Genomic DNA, 25,866 nt, shown 5'->3' on the forward strand with positions numbered 1-25,866 from the left:
CGACCTCGGCTGCCGTCTGTACGGAGTTTGTACGTTCTCCCCGTGCCCCCGCGGGGGTTTTCACTGAGATCTTCGGTTTCCCCCCCACACTCCAAAATTGGTATCAATGTGAAATGTCTCCCTAGTGCGTGTTAGGAGAGTGTTAGTGTGCGGGGCGTCGCTGGTCGGTGCGGACTCGGTGTTTCCGCGTTGTACCTCTAAACTAAAAGCTAAATTAAACACAACTGCATCAGGGCCAAAAGTCGCAGAGGGAAAGCGAAACGTCTCCGTTAGACTTCAAGTCGAAATTGGGGGAGGCGACAGTTCTTGTCGAGAAGCAGGTCTGGGAGGGGGGAGTGTTTAATTTCGTACGGCTCTCCATCTGAACAACTCGCGGGTGCAAACACTTTCCACAGCACTCTGTGCACAGTAACGTTTTGCGTCTATCCTCAGTGTAAACGGGCGTCCGCAGTTCCTTCGTGTAGAAAATCATGAGGGGAATAGATCGGGCAGATGGATAAAGTAGGCGAAGCGAGGACCAGAGGACATAGCTTTCGGGTGAAAGGGGAAAAGATTTACTAGGAATCTGAGGGGTAACTTCTTCACACAAGGGGTGGTGGGTGTATGGAACAAACTGCCAGCTCAATCAAGACAGGAAAATGGAGTCGAGAAGGAAAAATATGGGGAGAAGGCAGGCATGGGTTTCTGATTGTGGATAATCAGTCATGATCACAATGAATGACGGTGCTGGCTCGAAGGGCCAAACGGCCTCTCCTGCACCTATTTTCTGTGTTTCAATGTGTTACTGTGTTTCTATGTTATGATTGGATGCATGATTGAATGGTGGAGTAAACTCGATGGGTCGAATGGCCTAATTGTGCTCCTATGACTTATGATCTTCTGATTTACTGTGGGGTAGACACTGAGGGACTGAGAGAAAACTGGAGCTAGGCACCAGCCACGATGACAGTGAATGGTAGAACAGGCTTGCAGGGCCGAATGGCCAGTTCCAATTTCCCTGAGTGAGAGGCCCGCTGTGGTCAGTGTGAACACAACAGACTCAACAGTTGTAAGTTTGCTAACAGCAACATGTCAATTCAAGTCAAGTCAAGTCTGAAGAAGGGTCTCGACATTCCTTCTGATGCTGCCTGTCCTGCTGAGTTACTCCAGCATGTTGTGTCTCCCTTCAAGTCAAGTCAGAAATGGAGGACCTTGGACACATCTTGTCGTACCATGGACTTGTTTGCTATTTATGTTTTGCACTAACCTCTTGTGCATTTTTTTTCACAGTCCTTTTCTTTTCACTGTCTTGTAGAATTTAGACGTGATTTAGTTTAGTTTACTGTAGTTTAGATTATTCTAAAGATACAGCTTGGAAACAGGCCCTTCGGCCCACCAAACCTGTGCCAACCAGCGATCCCCACACACTAGCACTGTCCCACACACGTTAGGGACCATTTTGAATTTATACCAAGCCAATTAACCAGAGCACCCGGGGAAAACCATGCGGTCATGGGGAGAAGGTACAAACTCCGTAAAGACAGTACCCATAGTCTGGATCAAACCCGGGTCTCTGGCGCTGTGCGGCAGGCACTCTACTGCTGCGCCACCATGCATTTGTGTATATCATTTACATTTTGGGTGTTGTGTGAGTCTATATGCCTGTGATACTGTTATTTCTTAATCAATGAAAAGTCTTTGCAGGATGGACGTTAGAGCACGTTTACACCTGGGGGATAATTTAGAACCGGGGGTCACTGTTTAAAAACATGGGTTCGCCATTTTTAGACATATGAGGTGTAATTTCTATCTCAGAGTTTGGGAACTCTCTTTCACAAAGGCTGGTTCACAAAGAGTTAGAGGTTGGTGGAAGCAGCAACTTCTGAAACCCCTTCCCATTCCCATACTGACCGCTCACCAGGATAATTCCCGGGATGGCGGAACTGACATGTGATGAAAGAATGGTTCGACTGGGCTTGTACGCACTGGAATTTAGAAGGATGAGAGGGAATCTTACAGAAACATATAAAAATTCTTATGCTAGATGCAGGAAAAATATTGGGGGAGTCCAGAACCAGGGGTTGCAGTTTAAGAATAAGGGGTCGGCCATTTAGGACTGAGATGAGGAACAATGTTTTCATGCAGAGAGTTGTGAATCTGTGGAATTCTCTGCCAATTCACTGGATATTCTCAAGAGAGAATTAGATTTAGCTCTTTGGGCTAAAGGAATCAAGGGATATGGGGGAAAAGCAGGAATGTTAAAAAATACAGATTTTAGATGATCAGCCATGATCATTTTGAATGGCGGTGCTGGCTCGAAGGGCCAAATGGCTTACTCCTTCACCTATTTTTCTATGTTTCTATGTTTCTGTCCTGGGCCTCCTTCAGTTGCAAAGTGAAGCCACATGCAGATTGGGGGAACAGCACGTCATATTTTGCTTAGGCAGTTTACAACCCAGCGGTATGAACGTTCAGTACTCTGTTCCTGCTTTCTCCCCATATCCCTTGATTCCATTAGCTCTAAGAGCTATATCTGAATTGGCCCTCACGGCATCCTGTGGCAGAAAATTCCACAGATTCACGACTCTCTGGGTGAAAGTGTTTTTCCTCATCATAGTCCTAAATGGCCTATCCCTTATTCCTAACTTCCAGGGCATTTGAAAAATGATGGTCCAACGGGAGGAGGTGCATGAGATGTGAGGTCCATCTGCCTTGCCCCATGGTGAATGCTGTGCCCATAATTACCCTCAATGAATATGCTCTACGACATTTCCAGGAACAGCTCCGTGTAAACCAATACGGCTCAGTGGTCCCAGCATCATTGCCATTGAGGTGGTCCACTGCCAGGAAGGCTTGGAGATCCTTGACCCCGAGACAAGGTGTGGCACGGCGGCACAGCTGTAGTGTTGCTGCCTTACTGCACTTGCAGCGCCAGTGACCCGGGTTCGATTCCGACTACGGGTGCTGTCTGTATGGAGTTTCTCTGCTCTCCCCGTTACCTGTGTGGATTTCCTCCGAGATCTTCAGTTTCCTCCCACACTCCAAAGACGGATAGGTTTGTAGGTTAATTGGCCTAGTATAATTGTAAAATTGTCCCTCGGGTGTGTAGGATAATGTTATTGTGCAGAGTCGGTGGGCCGAAGGGCCTGTTTCCGAACTGTATCTCTAAACTAAACTAAACTAACCAATGCAACAACTGGAGTTTACCAGTCAAAAACTTCATTTCAGAAACACTCAGTTGGCGGCACGGTGGCACCGCTGTAGAGTTGCTGCCTCACAGCCCCAGAGACCTGGATCTGATCCTGACTACGGGTGCCGTCTGTATGGAGTTTGTATGCTTTCCCTATGAGCATATGAGTTTCCGCCGGGTGCTCCAGTTTCCTCCCACTAAAGACAGACCGGATTGTTGGTTGACACAAATGCTGGAGTTACTCAGCGGGACAGGCAGCATCTCCGGAGAGAAGGAATGGGTCACGTTTCGGATCAAGACCTTTCTTCGGACAGGTCAGTCTGAAGAAGGGTTTCGACCCGAAATGTCACCCATTCCTTCTCTCCAGAAATGTTGCCTGTCCTATTGAGTTACTCTAGCATTTTGCGTCTATCTTCGGTTTAAACCAGCATCCGCAATTCCTTCCTACACAGTTAATTGGCTTCGGTAAAATTGTACATTGTCCCCAGTGTGTAGGAGAGTCAATAATCAATAGTGCTTTATTTAGTGCTGGTGTACGCAGTGACCGCTGGTCGGCACGTACTCGGCACATACTGTTGTATCTCTACATTAAACTAATCCTAACTATAAAACACACTGTGATCTGAGCAGTTCAACCAAGCAGCTGAAAGGTTATTTTCTGACATGCAGCCTGCTCTTGAAGATGGGCACACAATGCTGGAGTAACTCAGCGGGTCAGCGTCTCTGGAGAGAAGGAATGGGTGACGTTTAGGTCGAGACCCTTCTTCAGACCCGAAACGTCGCGCACATTATTACACACCTTGCATTTTACCAAGGTCCTCATTTGAAGGGGAACTCTCTCCCCTGACTCTAATGTCTGAAGAAGGGTCTCGACCTGACACGTCACTCATTCATTCTTTCCAGAGATGCTGCCTGTCCCACTGAGTTACTCCAGCATTCTGTGTCTATCTTCAGTGTAAATCAGCATCTGCAGTTCCTTGCTACACTGCTCTTGAAGCCGTTCTATGTGACGCACCAAAAACCACCAGCATTTCTCTATTCTGCTTAGCGTGACCTACACTCGATGTGTGAAAACCCCACTCACCTCACTGCCCTTACATCACATGCAGGACAACTCGGTCAACATGGAGCAGGAAATAGGGGCCATCGTGATACAATGTGGAAACAGGCCATTCGGCCCAACTTGCCCACACTGGCCAACACGTCCCATCTACACTAGTCCCACCTGCCTGCGCTTGGTCCTTATCCCTCCAAACCTGTCTTATCCATGTACCTGTCCAACTGTTTCTTCAAGCTTAGGATAGTCCCAGCCTCAACTACCTCATCTGGCACCTTGTTCCATACACCCACCACCATTTGTGTGAAAAAGTTACCCCTCAGATTCCTATTAAATTTTTTCTCCTTCACCTTGAACCTGTGTCCTGTGGTCCTAGAGTCATAGAGAGTGATACAGTGTGGAAACAGGCCCTTCAGCCCAACTCGCCCCCTGCCACTAGTAGCACAGAAACGTTGCAGAGAACGGGGGGCTTATGGTTGGCCCGGGGAGGGGGCAGTGAGGGGGTCTGCTCTGATAAGAATCCTGACTGCAGGTACTTGTCTGTACGGAGTTTGTACGTTCTCCCTGTGACCTGCCTGGGTTTTCTCCGAGAACTTCGGTTTCCTCCCACACTCCAAAGACTTACAGGTTTTGTAGGTTAATTGGCTTGGTGTAAAATGTAAAAGTTGTCCCTCGTGTGTGTAGTATAGTGTTTGTGTGCGGGGATCGCTGGGCGGCACCGACTCGGTGGGCCGAAGGGCCTGTTTCCATCCTGTATCTCTAAACTAAAGTAATCTAAACATGTTGGGCGCCCTTTCAAATGAGAGATCCCTCCCCCCCAGCCTTGGACTGTGTCTCGTTTTATTTTTATTTTTTTCATGTTATTTTAGAGATACAGCGCGGAAACAGGCCCTTCGGCCCACCGAGTCCACCCCGACCAGTGATCCCCGCACATTAACGCCATCCTACACACACTTGGAACATTTTTTACATTTACCAAGCCAAGTTACCTACAAACCTGTACGTCTTTGGAGTGTGGGAGTAAACCGAAGATCTCGGAGAAAACCCACGCAGGTCACGGGGAGAACGTACAAACTCCGTACAGACGCAGCACCCGTGGGCGGTATCGAACCCGGGTCTCCAACGCTGCAAGCGCTGTAAGGCGGCAACTCTACCGCTGCGCCACCGTGCCGTGACCGGCGCCAGGTGATCGAGAGAATGAACATCCTGCGGTGTGCACTGCTGTGTTTGCGAGTGCGTTCGGGGGTATTCGGGGAAATGTGAGTGCATGTGCCTTATTTGGTAGCGTAATAAATTACACAGTGAATCAAACTCTGTTTTCTGAATCGGGTGATTTTTTCGAACACAACACCCCAGCAAACTCCACTCCCCTACCCCACATTGACGTCACCAACGCATCTCAGTCAGTCGCCCATCGCGTTGAAGTTTGGGGAAGCAAGCTTTGCTCTGGGGTAGCTGCACGTTTGCTGCACGACTTTGCGACTTCCTGTCATCAGAAAGACACTGACTAAATGTTCCACCTCTGAATCAAACCACCGCCCGCACCAACTGTTTAAGGACGGGGGAGATAATAGTTAGTTTCACCGAGGCTGAAAACTATAATCTATTTTGAACTGGTTCTGAGTAGAAAACAAGGCCAGGTCGGAGTGAGATCAGCACAGGGGATCATGAGAGGAATATATCGGGTAGATGCACAGAATCTCATGCCCAGAGTAGGGGAATCGACGGCCAGAGGACATAGGTTCAAGATGAAGGGGAAAAGATGTAATAGGAATCTGAGGGGTAGCATTTTCACACAAAGGGTGGTGGGTGCATGGAACAAACTGCCAGAGGAGGTAGATGAGGCAGGAATCATGAAAGGACTGGACAAGCTAGATGCAGGAATAATATTCCCAATGTTGGGGGAGTCCAGAACTAGGAGCCACAGTCTAAGAATAAAGGGGAAGCCATTTAAAACAGAGGTGAGAAAAACGTTTTTCACCCAGAGTTGTGAATTTGCGGGATTTTCTGCCACCGAAGGCAATGGAGGCCAATTCACTGGATTAATTTAAAAGAGAGTTAGATAGAGTTCTTGGGGCTAGTGGGATCAAGGATATGAGGAAAAGGCAGGAACAGGGTACTGATTGTGGATGATCAGCCATGATCACAATGAATGGCGATGCTGGCTGAAAGGGCCAAATGGCCTCCTCCTGCACCTATTTTCTTTGTTTCTATGACCATCCCAATGTTTAAGAAACAGTTAGACAGGTACATGGATAGGGCAAGTTTGGAGGGATATGGACACACTCTATGACTCTATGATATCACCACACTTCACCATGATGCTGTAGATTGAACATAGTACAATACATATAGACACAAAACGCTGGAGTAACTCAGCGGGACAGGCAACATCTCTGGAGAGAAAAAATGGATGACGTTTCAGGTCGAGACCCTTCAGCAGACTAGTTAGGGATAAGGGAAACGAGAGATATAGACGACGATGTGGAGAGATAAAGAATGGAAAGGTATGCAAAAAATTAATAATGATGGAAACGGGCCTTGTCAGCTGTTGGGTGAAAACGTAGAAGCTGGTGCGACTTGGATGGGGGAGGGATAGAGAGAGGGGAAATACCGGAGTTACTTGAAGGTAGAGAAATCAATATCATACCACTGGGTTACAAGCTGCCCAACCGAAATGTGAGCTGTGGTTCCTGCAATTTGCATTTAGCTTCACTCTGGCAATGGACTGTTAACTGCCTGAGAACAGGTTTACCAAACACAGTGACAAATGGCAGCTGCTGAGCTCAAAGGTTGCAACTGATAACAACCTAGACAGAACAGTGAACAATGAACATGATTGCCGTGGTGTTTGGAGCATTCTAATCGCCCTATATAGATAAGAAAGCCTGTTTCAGCTGTGTGTGTTCTGCTTCCTTGAGACTATGCTCTCTCAGCTGTGTGTGTTCTGTGTGAAAGTTGTTCGTTGAACGCCCAGTGTCTTTGTCTGATAGTTATGTTCCAGTTCTTAATCTTTTAGTTGCATCTCCATAGTTTCTTTCATCATGTTCCTCCATCAACACACAGCAAGACCGGATTTTCCTTTTATTGTCTCATTGCTGTGCAGTTTAGTTTAGTTTAGAAATACAGCGTGGAAACAGGCCCTTTGGTCAACCGAGTCCGCACGACCAGCGATCCCTGCACATTAACACTATCCTACACACACGAGGGACAATTTCACATTGAAACCAAGCCAATTAACCCACAAAACTGTACGTCTTTGGAGTGTGGGAGGAAACCGACGTTCTCGGAGAAAACCCCCGCAGGTCACGGGGAGAACGTACAAACTCCGTGCAGACAGTACCCGTAGTCGGGTTGGAACCCGGGTCTCCGGCGCTGTAATCGCTGGACGGCAGCAACTCTACCGCTGCTTGTGGTGGCTGCAATTCTTGTATGACAAAGTTATACAAGAGAGAGAGTTAAGATCAAGAAAGTCTATAAAGGAACTGCAGATGCTGGTTGACACCGAAGATGGACACAGAATGCTGGAATAACTCAGCGGGTCAGGCAGCATCTCTGGAAAACAGGAATAGGTAACTTTTGGGGTCGAGACCCTTCTTCAGAATGAGTCAGGGGAGAGGGTTTCCCTTCAAATGAGGACCTTGGTAAAATGCGAGGTGTGTGTTAACAACCAGAGATTCGTTTTCTTGTTGAATAGCGTTATACGAGACAGTCAGTGAAACGTTGAACAGTCCTGCTATTTTTGGCAGGAAATTATTCAGAAAATCTTTCAGGAATGATCCAATGAAAAGAGTTTTTTTTTGTGACAGGTTGATTTTACTCTCAGTCCGAAGAAGTAGATCTAGAAAAAAAAGACACAGAGTGATGGAGTAACTCAGTGGGTCATTAGGTATTTTGAAGGCAAAGATTGATAGGTTCTTGTTTAGTAAGGGTGTCAAAGGTTACTGGGAGAAGGCAGAAGATAGCTGTTGAAAGAGAAAGATAGATCAACCATTATTGAATGGCGGAATGGACATGATGGGCTGAATGGCCTAATTCTGCTCCCATGTGTTATGCTTTGACCAGCTTGCTATTTAAGGTTTTGACCATGTTTCTAGATTGATTGCATAAACAAGAACTGCAGATGCCATTCGGCCCTTCGAGCCAGCACCTCCATTCAATATGATCATGGCTGATCATCTGGAATCTACCCCATTCCTGCTTTTCCCCCATATCCCCTGATTCCATTAGCCCTAAAAGCCACATCCAACTATCTCTTGAATACATCCAGTGAATTGGCCTCCACTGCCTTTTGTGGCAGAGAATTCCACAGATTCACAACTCGCTGGGTGAAAAAGTTTTTCCTCATCTCAGTCCCAAATGGCCTACCCCTTATTCTTAAACGTTGACCCCTGGTTCTGGACTCCCCCAACACTGGGAACATTTTTCCTGCCTCAAGGCTGTCCAATCCCTTAATAATTTTACATGTTCTCAGAAGCTCCCCTCTCATCCTTCTAAATTCCAGTGAACATAAGCCCAGTCGATCCATTCTTTCATCATATGTTTGTCCTGCCATCCCGGGAATTAACTTATTTTCACAAAGAAGGCGCAAAGTGCTGGAGTAACTCAGCAGGTCAGGCAGCATCTCTGGAGATCATGGATTGGTGACGTTTTGGGTTGGGATCCTTCTACAGCATTTTTATTTTCAACTGACACCAACCATCTTGACTTCTACTCGCCTTACCCACTCCAATCTCACCCACACTGTACCCATAGCCCACTGCGATTTGAGTATGGGAGTAAAGAGGTCTTTCTGCAGTTGTACAGGGCCCTGGTGAGACCACATCTGGCGTATTGTGTGCAGTTTTGGTCTCCTAATTTGAGGAAGGACAGCCTTGCTATTGAGACAGTGCCGCATAGGTTCACAAGGTTCATCCCCGCGATGGCGGGACTGTCATATAAGGAAAGATTGGAAAGACTGGGCTTGTATTCACTGGAATTTAGAAGGATGGGAGGGGATCTTATAAAATTATAAAAGGACTGGACAGGCTAGATGCAGGAAAAATGTTCAAAATGTTGGGGGAGTCCAGAACCAGGGGCCACAGTCTAAGAGTAAAGGGGAGGCCATTTAAAACTGAGATGAGAAAAAAAAAATTCACCCGGAGAGTTGTGAATTTGTGGAATTCTCTGCCACAGAGGGCAGTGGAGGCCAATTAACTGGATGAATTTAAAAGGGAGTTAGATAGAGCCTTCGGGGCTAGCGGATTCAAGGGATATGGGGAGAAGGCAGGCACGGGTTACTGATTGTGGATGATCAGCCATGATCACAATGAATGGCAGTGCTGGCTCAAAGGGCCAAATGGCCTCCTCCTGCACCTATTGTCTATGTTTCTATGTCTATCTTGGACAATACAGCTCACCCCCTCCATGACACACTGGTCAACCTGAGGAGTACCTTCAGCAACGGATTGGTTCCATCAAGATGCAGCACAGAACGCCACAGGAGATCCTTCTTCCCTGTCGTTATCAAACTGTACAACTCCTCCCCATTCTGTAGTGGGGTAGACTGACTCCTCCCCCCCCCCCACCCCCCCCCCCAATCTATGCACATCACCAATCCTTTCCACTCTTCACCTTGATTTCATGTTTCACGTATTTTGTGTTTTATGACTGCAGGTAGACACAAAAAGCTGGAGTAACTCAGCGGGACAGGCAGCATCTCTGGAGAGAAGGAATGGGTGACGTTTTGGGTCGAGACCCTTCTTCAGACTCGAAACGTCACCCATTCCTTCTCTCCAGAGATACTGCCTGTCCCACTGAGTTACTCCTGCATTTTGTGTCTAGCTTCGGTTTAAACCAGCATCTGCAATTCCTTCCTACACATTGTGTGTTATGACTGATGGCTGACCAATTTCCCTATGGGTATCACAAAATGCTGGAGTAACTCAGCAGGTCGGGCAGCATCTCAGGAGAGAAGGAATGGGTGACGTTTCGGTTCAAGACCCTTCTTCAGACTGATATCAGATGAGGGGACGGGACAAAGGTAGGATGTAGTTGGAGACAGGAAGACAGTGGGAGATCTGGGAATGGGGAGGGGAAAGAGAGGGACAGAGCAACCATCTGAAGTTAGAGCAATCAATGTTCATACCGCTGGGGTGTAAGCTGCCCAAGCGAAATATGAGATGATGTTCCTCCAATTTGTGGTGGGCCTCACTATGACAACGCAGGAGGCCCAGGACAGAAAGGTCAGACTGGGAGTGGGAGGGGGAGTTGAAGTGCTGAGCCACCGGCAGATCAGGTTGGTTAAGGCGGACTGAGCGAAGGTGTTGAATGAAACGATGGCCGAGCCTGAGTTTGGTCTCGCCGATGTAGAGAAGTTGACATCTGGAACAGCGGATACAGTAAATGAGGTTGGAGGAGGTGCAGGTGAACCTCTGCCTCACCTGGAAAGACTGTTTGGGTCCTTATGGGGATCAATAAAGTTCTATCGTATCGTATCGTAACAATCCCGACATTGTCATTAAACTTGCCAACAAGGGAGGTTCCGTTGTGGTCGAAACTCCACCGTGCTGGGGCCAGCAGCCAGCTCTCAGACACCTCCTCATACCTACCCCTTGACCATGACCCCTCACACCTACCCCTTGACCATGACCCCACAGACAAAATCCAGGCCATCATCTCCCAAACTGTTAAATGATACAGAAGAAGGGTCCTGACCTGAAATGTCACCTATCCACAATCTCCACAGATGCTACCTGGCCTGCTGTGTTACTCCAGCAAATTGTGTCTTTTTTTTTTAAACAAGCATCTGCAGTTCCTTGTTTCTACAGTAGATCTGGAAATCTGGTCAACACCTTAATCAGAAAACTGCTCAGAAGCTTACTTGGAAAGGAGGCTACAACCACAATTAGCAACATTGTCGAAGCCTTAACCAAAAACCCGCTCAGAGCAATTGAATGGAAACACTTTCAGAACTCAGACTGACAACCTGCTCAAAACTTTAACCAGATACCTGATAAGAGCCATTGTCAGAAATGTGGTCAGGGGGTGGCATGGTGGCACAGCAGTAACGCAGCACCACCGTGCCGCTCAGCTGTCAAACAACAGTGTGCATTTATATAACGTCTTTACCAGTGGACCTCAAGAAGGCAGCCCTTGTCATTGAAGACCCACACCACCCTGGCCACACTCTCACCTCGCTGCGACCCTCAGGAAAAAGGTACTGCAGCCTGAGAACTGACCTCCACATTTAAAAACAGCTTCTTCCCTTTCAGACAGAAACATGGAAAGCAGGTGCAGGAGTAGGCCATTCAGCCCTTCGAGCATGCATCACCATTGAATATGATCATGGCTGATCATTCAGAATCAGTACCCCGTTCCTGCTTTCTCCTGACATTCCTTCATTCCATTAGTCCTAAGAGCTAAATCTAACTCTTTCTTGAATTCATCCAGTGAATTGGCCTCCAGGGCCTTCTGTGGCAGAGAATTCCACAGATTCACAACTCTGTGGGTGAAGAGGTTTTTCCTCATCTCAGTCCTAAATGGCCTACCCCTTATTCTTAGACTGTGCGACCCCTGGTTCTCGATTCCCCCAGGAATAATTTTCCTGCAAATAACCTGTCCAATCCCTTGATAATTTAAAATGTTTCTCTAAGATCCCCTCTCACCCTTCTAAATTCCAGTGAATGTAAGCCCAGGTGATCCACTCTTTTGTCATATGTCAGTCCCACCATCCCAGGAATTAACCTGGTGAACCTACGCTGCACTCCCTCAGGGGTGCACTGAGGGACTTTTGACCTTTTGTTACTTTTGACCCCAGACTCTTGAATAACCCTGCAGGTTGAACCCAAGATACAACTCCAGCGCTGCAAGGCAACAACTCTACCACTGTTCCACTGTGGTGTTTGATGGCCTTGATGGGTTGAAGAGCCTGTTCCAATGCTGTTTGGACATCTCAGTGACATTCTCCCTTGGTTTTTGTTTTTGTATGTATGTTTTATTCTGAATACAGTTTCTTTTTGGAAGACAAAACACTGGCCGAATGATTGAACTGCGAAGTGCTCATTTCAAGAAGAAGTACTGCCCAAACCTGTGACCCACTTCACGTAGAAACACATCATGTACAGCCCATTGTTCTGCTTATCAATCTGCGGCTTCCTTTTCTGCAGAGCTGGACTAACAGCGGTATCCTTTGCTCGGTACTTTAATAATCAGGAAGTCATATTTCCAAGAAATAGAGCATCGTGCAACCAACTCTCGACTGTCCAGATTTGCAAGTGAACTACTTGTGCCAGAATCAAGAGTAAAGTCAAGAGTGTTTTATTGTCATTTGTCCATTCAGGTAGAACATTGAAATTCTTACCTGCAACAGCACAACAGAATATGTAAACATAGTGTAGGAAGGAACTGCAGATGCTGGTTTAAACCGAAGATCGACACAAAAAGCTGGAATAACTCAGGCAGCATCTGTGGAGAGAAGGAATGGGTGACGTTTTAGATTGAGACTTTTCTTCAGACTGTAAACATTGCACACTGTAAACAATATAATAAACAGTAAAAAAAAATTCAGTGTGTGCACATGAACTGAGTTTAGTTTATTGTCACGTGTACCGAGGTACAGTGAAAAGCTCTTGTTGCGTGCTAACTAGTCAGCAGAAAGACAATACATGATTACAATCGATCCATGTACAGTGTGTAGGTACATATCGAAGGTATTTATTTCACAAAATGCTGGAGTAACTCAACAGGTCAGGCAGCATCTCAGGAGAGAAGGAATGGGTGACGTTTCGGGTCGAGACCCTTCTTCAGACTGATGCCAGGGGGGCGGGACAAAGGAAGGATATAGGTGGGGACAGGAAGATAGAGGGAGAACTGGGAAGGGGGAGGGGAAGAGAGGGACAGAGGAACTATCTAAAGTTGGAGAAGTCAATGTTCATACCACTGGGCTGATGTAAAGAAGTTGACATCGAGAGCAGCGGATACAATAGATGAGGTTGGAGGAGGTGCAGGTGAACCTCTGTCTCACCTGGAAAGACTGTTTGGGTCCTTGGATGGAATTGAGGGGGGAGGAAAAGGGACAGGTGTTGCATTTCCTGCGGTTAGAGGGGAAAGTGCCCGGGGATGGGGTGGTTTGGGTAGGAAGGGACGAGTGGACCAGGGAGTTACGGAGGGAATGGTCTCTGCGGAACGCAGAAAGGGGAGGGGATGGGAAGATGTGGCCAGTAGTGGGCTCCCGTTGTAGGTGACAGAAATGTTGGAGGATGATTTGTTTGTTGTAGGTACATGATAAGGGAATAACGTTTTGCACAAGGGAAAGCCAGCAAAGTCCGATCAAGGATAGTCCGAGCATCACCAAAGAAGTAGATCGTAGTTCAGCACTGCCCTCTGCTGCTGCCACCTGCAGAGGTTTTCGGATGACTCTGCAATCGTGGGCTGCATCAGTGAGGGGAGGGAAGCTGAATACAGAGGTGTAGTCGACGACTTTGTTGAGTGGGATGGGCTGAATCACCTGCAGCTCAACACCAACAAGACTGAGGAGTTAGTGGTGGACTTTACCTGGAGAAGAACACCCCTGACCCCTGTCTCCATCAATGGTGTGGATGTGCAGTTCACCAAGGAGTACAAATGTCTTGGAGTTTACCAATACGGTAAACAATAGACAATAGACAATAGGTGCAGGAGTAGGCCATTCAGCCCTTCGAGCCAGCACCGCCATTCAATGCGATCATGGCTGATCACTCTCAATCAGTACCCCGTTCCTGCCTTCTCCCCATACCCCCTCACTCCGCTATCCTTAAGAGCTCTATCCAGCTCTCTCTTGAATGCATCCAACGAACTGGCCTCCACTGCCTTCTGAGGCAGAGAATTCCACACCTTCACCACTCTCTGACTGAAAAAGTTCTTCCTCATCTCCGTTCTAAATGGCCTACCCCTTATTCTTAAACTGTGGCCCCTTGTTCTGGACGCCCCCAACATTGGGAACATGTTTCCTGCCTCTAATGTGTCCAATCCCCTAATTATCTTATATGTTTCAATGAGATCCCCCCTCATCCTTCTAAATTCCAGGAACACTGAGGCCCTGTACAAGAAGGGGCAGAGCCGGCTGTACTTTTCGAGCAGGCTCCGCTCCTTCATCATCTGTACTGAGATGCTGCAGATGTTCTACCAATCGGTGGTGGCCAGTGCCATCTTCTTCGCTGCCGTGTGCTGGGGCAGCAGGGCAAAGGCCGCTGATGCCAACAGGAACAACAAGCTCATCAGGAAGGCTGGCTCCGTCCTGGGGGTGGAGTTGGATTCACGAGAGATGGTCCAGGAGGGGAGGATGCTCCTCAAACTGCGGAGCATTTTGTACAATAACAGCTCACCCCCTCCATGACACACTGGTCAACCTGAGGAGCACCTTCAGCAACAGACTGGTTCCACCAAGATGCAGCACAGAACGCCACAGGAGATCCTTCTTCCCTGTGGCTGTCAAACTGTACAACCCCTCCCCCTTCTGTCGTGGGGTAGACTGACTCCCCTCCCCCCCCCCCCCCCCCCCCCCCCGCTCCAATCTTTGCACATCCCCAATCCTGGACTTTCCGCTCGTCATTTTAGTTTCATGTTTCATGTATCGTGAGTTTTTATGACTGTTGGCAGATCAATTTCCCTCCTGGGATAAATAAAGTTCTATTATATCGTATTGTGGTCGTGGTTGTGGTTGGATGGTTCAGTTGCCTAATAACAGCTGGGAATAACTGTCCCTGAATCTGGAGGTGTGCGTTTTCACACTTCTGTACCTCTTGCCCGATGGGAGCGGGGAGAAGAGGGAGTGGTCAGGGTGCGACCCATCCCTGATTGTGCTGTTGGCCTTGCCAAGGCAGCCTGAGGTGTAGATGGAGGCAATGGAAGGGAGGTTGGTTTGTGTAATGGTCTGGGCTGCGTACACGATTTGCTGCAATTTCTTGCAGTCTTGGATGGAGCTGCGACCTGTCCTGCTGAGTTACTCCAACTTTTTGTGTCTATCTTTAGTGTAAACCAGCGTCGGCAGTTCCTTCCTACACATTTCCTCGATTATTTGGGCCTGGCACCATTTTTGGTGTGAAGCTAAACTTTGCACTCTCCAACATTTTCCCAATTTTTTACTTTTAATTTTTTTATTTTTTTTATTTTTGGAGATACAGAGCAGAAACAGGCCCTTCGGCCCATCGGGTCCGCGCCGCCCAGCGATCCCCGCACACTAACACTATCCTACATCCACTAGGGACAATTTTAACATTTGCCCAGCCAATTAACCTACATACCTGCACGTCTTTGGAGTGTGGGAGGAAACCGAAGATCTCGGAGAAAACCCACGCAGGTCACGGGCAGAACGTGCAAACTCCATACAGACGGCGCCCGTTGTCAGGATCGAACCTGAGTCTCCGGCGCTGCATTCGCTGTTAGGCAGCAACTCTACCACTGCGCCACCGTGCCGCCGCCTAAACTGTTGCCTTGTGATGAAGTACTTTTATTGACTCTGCAAAGAGAAAAGGGGAAATAAATTTGCTTTACTTTTGAGATACAGCGCGGAAACAGTCCCACCGAGTCCGCTCAGACCAGCGATCATCCCGTACACTAACATTATCCTACACACTAGGGACAATTTCCAATTTTACCAAAGCCAATTAACCTACAAACCTGCACATCTTTTGAGTGTGGGAGGAACCTGGAGCACCCGGAGAAAGCCCACGTGGTCACAGGGAGAACGTACAAACTCCGTACAGACAGCACCCATAGGCAGGATTAAACCAGGGACTCTTGACTCTGTAAGGCAGCAGCTCTATCGCTGCGCCACCGTGCCACCTTGAAATTGATAGGACCAAATGTAATAAAAATATAATATATAAGGTAAGCATATTAGAATATTGACTTGCTTTAGACTTTAGTTTTTAGAGGTGCAGTGCAGAAACAAGCCCTCCGCGCCGATCAGCGATCACCCTGTTGCTGGTGAAGAAGGGCAGTTGTAAGTGTAACATGGGTTCACTTTTGATTACTGGAACAAACAGATGTGGCTCAAGGAATGACAGATGTGCGTGCAAGAATGAATCAGCATTACAGATGTGTCGGGAGAAGGAGAGAGATCCAGTGGGGCATGTGTAGGAAGGAACTGCAGATGCTGGTTTACACCAAAGATAAACGCAAAATGCTGGAGTAACTCAGCGGGACAGGCAGCATCTCTGGAGGGAAGGAATGGGTGACGTTTCAGGTGGAGACCCTTCTGCAGCTTGAGAGTCAGGGGAGAGGGAGACACAGAGATAAGGAAGTGTAAGGTGCGAAAACAATACATGAAAGGGGATGCAGATCAAGGGTAATGTAGTTCATTGTTAGCTCGGGGAAGATGATAACAAAGTAAACAGAGATAAAGTTTAATCAGGGGGGCAGTCAGACTAGTCGGAGAACGAGGAAGGGGGAGGGAGGGATGGAGTGGGGCATAATGTTTAACTGGAGGACATGGAGAAGCGACATTTCAGACCCATCTGAGGAAAGGCCCCACACTGAAACATCGCCTCTCCCTGTCCCCCAGAGATGCTGCCTGACCTGCTGAGTAACTCCAACAATTAGTGTTTTATTAATATCAGCATCTGCAGTTCTTTGTGTTTCCACATAGTCCTTCGTTGGTTTGGTGGTTTTCGTAAGTGACAGGTTCTTTGTGTGTTCTGGCTAGGACAGGGTTAGTCGATGGAAACAATGAGTGCAGATTCAATGATATATTGGACCGAGACGCTGGAGGTGAGGTTACGCTTTCTACACGGCTGCTGTACATTCAGTTTCTGGCTTCACACCATGACCTTTAGATGAAGTGATAAGCTGTCTGCCTATTAAAGGTTCCAAAGCTGAGAAACCGAGACCTCGATCTCTGTCTGTAAAGCTGAATGTGACCATCAAAGGCTCACGAGTGTTACAATTGGTGATTAACTTTGCCGTGTGTTTTGCTTTGCTTTGAGAGAAGGTTCACCAGATTGATCCCTGGGATGGCGGGACTTACATATGTGGAAAGACTGGATAGACTGGGCTTGTACTCGCTGGAATTTAGAAGACTGAGGGGGGATCTTATAGAAACATATAAAATTCTTAAGGGGTTGGAGAGGCTAGATGCGGGAAGATTGTTCCCGATGTTGGGGGAGTCCAGAACCAGGGGTCACAGCTTAAGGATAAGGGGGAAGTCTTTTAGGACCGAGATGAGAAAACATTTCTTCACACAGAGAGTGGTGAGTCTGTGGAATTCTCTGCCACAGAAGGTAGTTGAGGCCAGTTCATTGGCTATATTTAAGAGGGAGTTAGATGTGGCCCTTTTTGCTAAAGGGATCAGGGGGTATGGAGAGAAGGCAGGTACAGGCTGGATGATCAGCCATGATCATATTGAATGGCGGTGCAGGCTCGAAGGGCCGAATGGCCTACTCCTGCACCTATTTTCTATGTTTCTACTGTAAGTGAAAAATCGGCTGGTTAACTTCTGAATAAACCCACTCGCAGGTTGTTTTTTCAATAACATAAATACAGAATTGTCGACCCTCGTCTCATTCCGAAACGTCACCCATTCCTTCTGTCCAGAGATGCTGCCTGCCCCGCTGAGTTACTCCAGCATTTTGTGTCTCTCTTCGGTGTAAACCAGCATCTGCAATTCCTTCCTACACTCTCTCTCCGTTCCTCCACTACCCCAGTCGTTGTCAACATCATCTTGTTGAGTCTCATTGTCTGTAACTCCTTTTCACCTAGCCCACAGCTAACAATGGCCTGTTTCCTTTATCATCGTTACTTCTTTGCACATCTTTCGACCGTCTGTGTCTCCCGTTTCCCTTTCCCCTGACTCTCAGTCTGAAGAAGGGTCTAGACCCCAAACGTCACCTATCCCTATTCTCCACAGAGGCTGGCTGACTCGCTGAGTTACTCCAGCTTTTTGTGTCTACCTATGTTGGATGAACTCAGCAGGTTAGTTAAGATCGGGTAGGATGCAAGTCAAGTGTTTTGGGTTGCGATAATGCAATGGTACTGAGGGTGAGGAGGAAGGGTTGCCAGTGTTTAGCGGTTTATAGGGGGAGTTGGATACAGAGGACATTCAGTTCCACCATCCATCCACCAGCCTTTATCCTACCGCCCGACATACTGTGAAACACTGGCCATGTTCACTCTATTCCTAAGATAGACACAAAATGCTGGAGTAACTCAGCGGGTCAGGCAGCATCTCTGGAGAACAGGAATAAGTGATGCTGCAGTTCCTTCCTAAGCTTTTTCATTCCTTTTCTCCAGAGAAGCTGCCTGTCCCACTGAGTTACTCTGGCATTTTCTGTCTCTCTTCGGTTTAGGTGAGTGTTAGCATCTACAGTCCCTTCCGACCAGATTTTAGTCTAGTTTTGTTTAGAGATACAGTGTGGAAACAGGTCCTTCGGCCCACCAAGTCTGCGCCGAACTGCGATACGCGACTATGAACACTTTTCTACACACACTGGGGACAATATTTACATTTACCAAGCCAATTTACCTACAAACTTGTACGTCTTTGGAGTGTGGGCGAAGATCTCGGGAAAAACGCACGCGGTCACGGGGAGAACGTACAAACTCAATACAGACAGCACCCGTAGTCGGGATCGAACCCGGGTCTCCGGTGCTGCCAGCCCTGTAAGGCAGCAACTCTATCGTAGCGCCACCCAAATATTAGGATAGGAAGGGTTTAAGAGGCCTGTGGACCAAATGCAGGCAAACGGGACTAGCCCAGCATGCCAAGGTGGCCGACATGGACAAGGTGGGCTGGGGGGCCTGTTTCCACGCTGTACAGCTCGATGACCACATTAATCCTTTCAACCCAGTCTCGACCCAGCCAGACACGTATTCACAGGTAGGCGGTTTTGGGTGGGCGGTTGGAGCGGTTGGAGTAGCGGCCGGGCGGTAGGTTTAGTAACCGAGCGCAGGGCTTTGTTTGGAGAGTATGACTGCCAGGGCAGTTTTTTGTTCTGGGTGTCAGATGTGGGGAATCTGGGAGTCTGATAGTCTTCCAGACATCCACATCTGCGCCAGGTGTGACGAGATGGGGCTCCTAAGGGACCGTATTAGGAACCTGGAGCGGCAGATTGATGACCTCCGTCTGATCAGGGAGAGTGAGGAGGTTATAGATAGGAGTTACAGGGAGGTGGTCACTCCTAGACCACGGGAGGTAGACAAGTGGGTCACTGTTAGGGGGGGGCAAGGAACAGAGGCAGGGACTAGGGAGTACCCCGGTGGCTGTACCCCTTGGAAATAAGTACTCCTGTTTAAGTACTGTTGGGGGGGACAGCCTACCTGGGGGCAACGACGGTGCCCGGGCCTCTGGCAAGGAGTCCGGCCCTGTTGCTCAGAAGGGTAGGGAAAGGAAGAGGAGAGCAGTAGTAATAGGGGACTCTATAGTGAGGGGGTCAGATAGGCGTTTCTGTGGACGCAGTCGGGAGACCCGGATGGTGGTTTGCCTCCCTGGTGCCGGTGTCCGGGATGTGTCTGAGCGTGTCCAGGATATCCTGAAAGGGGAGGGAGAGGAGCCAGAGGTCGTGGTACATATAGGTACCAACAATATAGGTAGGATAAGGGAAGAGGTCCTGAAAAGAGAATTCAGGGGGCTAGGAAGAGAGTTAAAAAAAAGGACTTCCAAAGTAATAATCTCAGGCTTACTGCCTGTGCCACGCGATAGTGAGAATAGGAATGGAGTGAGGTGGAGGATAAATACGTGGCTGAGGAACTGGTGCAGGGAGCAGGGTTTCAAGTTTCTGGATCATTGGGACCTCTTCTGGGGGAAGTATGACCTGTACAAAAAGGACGGGTTGCATCTGAACCCGAGGGGAACCAATATCCTGGCGGGGAGATTTGCTAAAATAACTGCGGAGACTTTAAACTAGTACGGTTGGGGGGAGGGACTCAAACACAGATAGCTAATAGGCAGTGTGTGAGGCAGGAGGCAGAAAAGGGAAACACTCAGTCCCAATATGTAGGAGAGAAAGAAGGGAAAAGAAATAAACTGAGAATAAGAAATGATGGGTCCCTTAAATGTGTATATTTTAATGCTAGGAGCATTGTAAGAAAGGTGGATGAGCTTAGAGCCTGGATTGACATCTGGAAGTATGATGTTGTGGCGATCAGTGAAACATGGTTGCAGGAGGGTTGCGATTGGCAATTAAATATTCCAGGATTTCATTGTTTCAGATGTGATAGAATTGGAGGGGCAAGAGGTGGGGGTGTTGCATTGCTTGTCAGGGAGGATATCACAGCAGTGCTTTGGCAGGACAGACTAGAAGGCACGATTAGGGAGGCTGTTTGGGTGGAACTCAGAAATGAGAAAGGTTTAGCAACACTTATAGGGGTGTATTATAGACCGCCAAATAGGGAACGAGAATTGGAAGAGCAAATATGTAAGGAGATAGCAGTGGGTGATTTCAATTTTCCGTATATAGACTGGGAATCACATTCTGTTAAAGGGCTGGATGGTTTGGAGTTTGTAAAATGTGTGCAGGATAGTTTTTTGCAGCAATACGTAGAGGTGCCTACCAGAGAAGGGGCAGTGTTGGACCTCCTGTTAGGAAATGAGATGGGTCAGGTGACGGAGGTATGTGTTGAGGAGCACTTTGGGTCTAGTGATCACAATGCCGGTAGTTTCAATATCATTATGGAGAAGGTCAAATCTGGACCAAGGGTTGAGATTTTGGATTGGAGAAAGGCTAATTTTGAGGAGATGAGAAAGGATTTAAAAGGAGTGAAATGGAAATTGTTGTTTTATGAAAAGGATATAATAGAGAAATGGAGGATATTTAAAGGTGAAATTTTGAGAGTACAGAGTCTTTATGTCCCTGTTCGGTGGAAAGGAAAGAATAATAATTTGAAAGAGCCGTGGTTTTCCAGGGAAATTGGACACTTGGTTCGGAAAAAGAGGGAGATATACAATAAATATAAGCGGCAGGGAGTAAATGAGGTTCTTGAGGAATATAAAGAATGTAAAAGGAATCTTAAAAAGGAAATTAGAAAAGCGAAAAAAAGATATGAGGCTGCTTTGGCAAGTAATGTAAAAGTAAACCCCAAGGGGTTCTACAGATATGTCAATAGCAAAAGGATAGTGAGGGATAAAATTGGTCCATTAGAGAGTCAGAGTGGACAGCTATGTGCTGAGCCGGAAGAAATGGGGGAGATATTAAACAATTTCTTTTCTTCGGTATTTACCGAGGAGAAGGATATTGAATTATGTGAGGTAAGCGAAACAAGTAGAGTAGTGATGGAAATTAGGAGGATTAAAGAAGAGGAGGTACGGACACTTTTGAAGAATATAAAAGTGGATAAGTCTCCAGGTCCTGATAGGATATTCCCTAGGACATTGAGGGAAGTTAGTGCAGAAATAGCAGGGGCTATGACGGAAATATTTCAAACGTCATTAGAAACAGGGATGGTGCCGGAAGATTGGCGCATTGCGCATGTTGTGCCTTTGTTTAAAAAAGGTTCTAAAAGTAAACCTAGCAATTATAGACCTATTAGTTTGACGTCTGTGGTGGGAAAATTAATGGAAAAGATACTTAGGGACAATATATATAATTATTTGGATAATCAAGGCCTGATTAGAAACAGTCAACATGGATTTGTGCCTGGAAGGTCATGTTTGACTAATCTTCTTGAATTTTTTGAAGAGGTTACCAGGGAAATTGATAAGGGCAAGGCTGTGGATGTTGTCTATATGGACTTCAGTAAGGCATTTGACAAGGTTCCACATGGAAGGTTGATTAAGAAGGTTAAATCGTTGGGTATTAATAGTGAGGTTGCAAGATGGATTCAACAATGGCTGAATGGGAGATACCAGAGGGTAACGGTTGACAATTGTATGTCAGGTTGGAGGCCAGTGTCTAGTGGAGTGCCCCAAGGATCTGTGTTGGGTCCACTGTTGTTTGTCATTTACATTAATGATCTGGATGATGGTGTGGCAAATTGGATTAGTAAATATGCAGATGATACTAAGAAAGGTGGAGTAGTTGATAGTGAGGTAGATTTTCAAAGTCTACAGAGAGACTTGGGCCTTTTGGAAGGGTGGGCTGAAAGATGGCAGATGGAGTTTAATGCTGATAAGTGTGAGGTGCTGCATTTTGGTAGGACAAATCAAAATAGGACGTACAGGGTAAATGGTAGGGAATTGAGGAATGCAGTGGAACAGAGGGATCTGGGAATAACTGTGCATTGTTCCCTGAAGGTGGAATCTCATGTGGATAGGGTGGTGAAGAAGGCGTTTGGTATGCTTGCCTTTATAAATCAGAGCATCGAGTATAGAAGTTGGGATGTAATGTTGAAATTGTACAGGGCATTGGTGAGGCCGAATCTGGAGTATGGTGTGCAGTTCTGGTCGCCAAATTATAGGAAGGATGTCGACAAAATGGAGAGGGTACAGAGGAGATTTACTAGAATGTTGCCTGGGTTTCAGCACTTAGGCTACAGAGAGAGGTTGAACAGGTTGGGTCTTTATTCTTTGGAGCGTAGAAGGTTGAGGGGGGACTTGATAGAGGTTTTTAAAATTATGAGAGGGACGGACAGAGTTGACGTGGGTAGGCTTTTCCCTTTGAGAGTGGGGAAGATTCCAACAAAGGGACATAGCTTCAGAATTGAGGGACAAAGGTTTAGGGGTAACATGAGGGGGAACTTCTTTACTCAGAGGGTTGTGGCTATATGGAATGGGCTTCCGGTGGAAGTGGTGGAGGCTGGCTCGATTTTATTATTTAAGAGTAAATTGGATAGGTATATGGATAGGAGGGGATTGGAGGGTTATGGTCTGAGTGCAGGTAGATGAGACTAGGTCAGGGAGAATGGTCGGCGTGGACTGGTAGGGCCGGACAGGCCTGTTTCCATGCTGTAGTTGTTATGTGTTATATGTTATAAGTGTGGTTGTGTGAAGCTATATGGGCCGTTTAACACTTAAAATATTGAGCTAGCTGGGGACATGTTGGAACATGGTGTGAATCCACATCCGGTTGTTTGTTCATGAGTTAATGCTCCGCACCTGCTGATTCTACATATGCCTGCAGATGCCTCTTTCGCACTTGGGTAACACAAATCGCACGATGCAGACACAAAGTGTTTCAGACTTCAGAGATACATCGCGGCAACACCCCCCTTGGCCTGTGTGCACGGAGTTTGTATGTTCTCCCCGTGACCATGTGGGTTTTTTCTCCACACATGCTGTCTGAACCACTGAGTTACTCTGGTTTTTTGTGTCTATCCTCTCTTCACGAGCTGAGCTTGGCTTCGTTTAGTTTAGAGATACAGCGCGGAAACAGGCACTTTGGCCCTCCGAGTCTGCATCGAACAGTAATCACCCTGCACCACCAACACTGCCGTACACACGAGGGACAATGTACAATTTTACTGAAGCCAATTAACCTACACAAAACTTCGCCTGGGCAGTTTGCAACCCGGTGGTATGAACGTCGAGTTCTCCAAATTCGCCTGGGCAGTTTGCAACCCGGTGGTATGAACGTCGACTTCTCCAAATTCGCCTGGGCAGTTTGCAACCCGGTGGTATGAACGTCGACTTCTCCAAATTCGCCTGGGCAGTTTGCAACCCGGTGGTATGAACGTCGACTTCTCCAACTTCAGATAGCTCCTCTGTCCCTCCCTTCCCCTCCTCCTTCCCAGAGCTCCCTCTATCTTCCTGTCTCCACCTATATCCTTCCTTTGTCCCACCCCCGACATCAGTCTGAAGAAGGGTCTCGACCCGAAACGTCACCCATTCCTTCTCTCCCGAGATGCTGCCTGACCTGCTGAGTTATTCCAGCATTTTGTTGATAAAAAAAAAAAATAACCTACACACCTGCCTGGTTCTGGAGTGTGGGAGGAAACCGGAGAACCCGGAGAAACCCCACACGGTCACAGGGAGAAGGTACAAACTCCACACAGACAGCACCCGTAGTCAGGATTGAACCCGGGTCTCTGGCACTGTAAGGCAACAAATCTACTGCCCCAAATCTGGAACCAATGCAGAAGCGCTGGAGACACAAGAACCTGCAGATGCTGGAATCTCGAGCAAAACACAAGTGCTGCAGGAACACAGAGGGTCAGGCAGCATCTGGGGAGGGGAATGGGAAAAGGGAAGAAGGATCTCTCTACAAAATGCCATCCATCCACTCCCTCCACAGATGCTGCCTGACTTACTGAGCTTCCCCAGCATTTTGCTTTGGTCTACAAGTCCTCCGAGTTCACACAGCATCCTGCCCAAATGATGAGTCCCATTGCTTGCATTGTATCTCACACCTATCCCATATGCAAGCAATACTTCACATGGTGCCTCCACTCCACCTTACGTTGCAACCCAATACTTTATTTTTAACCAAAATAAACTTTATGCAGTGTAAAAAAAATATACAAAATAGACCGTTCCTTCCGCAACTCCCTTTTTAACTCATCCCTTCCCACCCAAACCACCCCCTCCCCAGGCACCTTCCCCTGCAACCGCAAGAGATGCAACACATGTCCCTGTACCTCCCCCCTCCACTCTGTCCAGGGACCCCGACAGTCCTTTCAGGTTAGGCAGAGGTTCACTTATACCTCCTCCAACCTCATCTACTGTATTCATTGTTCAAGATGTGGACCCTTATACATCGGCGAGACCAAACGTAGACTGGGCGTCTCTTCGCTGAACATCTTCGCTCAGCCCGCCTGAACCTACCTGATCTCCCGGTTGTGAAACACTTAAATTATCCTTCCCATTCCCACACAGACTTTTCAGTCCTAGGTCTCCTCCATTGTCAGAGTGAGGCTAAACGCAAATTGGGGGAACAGCATCTCATATTTCGCTTGGACAGCTTACAGCCCAATGCTATGAATATTGATTTCTCTCACTTCAGGTAGCCCCGGCATTCCCTCTCTCTCTCTATCCCTCCCCCACCCAAGTCGCACCAGCTTCTCGTTTTCACCCAACAACCAGCTAACAATGGCCTGTTTCCTTTATCATTGTTACTTTTCTGCATATCTTTCATTCATTGTTCTTTATCTCTCCACATCATCATCATCATCTATATCCCTTGTTTCCCTTACCCCTAACCAGTCTGAAGAAGGGTCTTGACCCGAAACGTCACCCATCCCTTCTCTCCCGAGATGCTGCCTGTCCTGCTGAGTTACTCCAGCTTTTTGTGTCGATCTGTACGAAATACATACATACATATCTGGTCAAACCCATATCCCATCTGCTGCTCGTACCATTCCCTCACCCACCTTCTCTGCTGCTGCAAACTAACCCGTTTCCTCACTTTTCCGATGAAGTGTTTTGGTCCTGCTGTGACCATGTTGTGTTAAAGAAAACTTTAAAACACAACACAAAGTTCAGTCAAGACAACCGAGATTTTATTTAAGAGTGGCAAATGCAGCGATTGCTGGGAACAAGCAGATTGTTCCCCGAACAAAGGTTCACCTGCTCCTGGAAACATAGAAACATAGAAATTAGGTGCAGGTTGAGGCCATTTGGCCCTTCGAGCCAGCACCGCCATTCATTGTGATCATGGCTGATCATCCACAATCAGTACCCCGTTCCTGCCTTTTCCCTGTATCCCTTGATTCCGCTAGCCCCTGGAGCTCTATATAACTCTCTTTTAAATTCATCCAGTGAATTGGCCTCCACTGCCCTCTGTGGCAGAGAGTTCCACAAATTCACAACTCTCTG

At 47.4% G+C, this 25,866-nt stretch overlaps 1 long non-coding RNA gene across 2 annotated transcripts in view; it reads right to left on the reverse strand.

The window, feature by feature from the left end:
* Nucleotides 1-7,047: 7,047 nt before the first annotated feature.
* LOC144602724 (uncharacterized) overlaps nt 7,048-25,866 on the reverse strand; it is a 28,138-nt gene continuing 9,319 nt past the window's right edge. For both annotated transcript variants that reach the window (XR_013548491.1, XR_013548490.1), the window contains 3 exons: nt 15,488-15,702; nt 12,568-12,671; nt 7,048-8,067 (listed from right to left, as the gene is read on the reverse strand). This is a non-coding gene — a long non-coding RNA (uncharacterized LOC144602724). The remainder of the gene's footprint in view (nt 8,068-12,567; nt 12,672-15,487; nt 15,703-25,866) is intronic.

Source organism: Rhinoraja longicauda, chromosome 19, assembly GCF_053455715.1.
Source record: "Rhinoraja longicauda isolate Sanriku21f chromosome 19, sRhiLon1.1, whole genome shotgun sequence".
In the NCBI taxonomy this organism is placed as follows: Eukaryota; Metazoa; Chordata; class Chondrichthyes; order Rajiformes; family Arhynchobatidae; genus Rhinoraja; species Rhinoraja longicauda.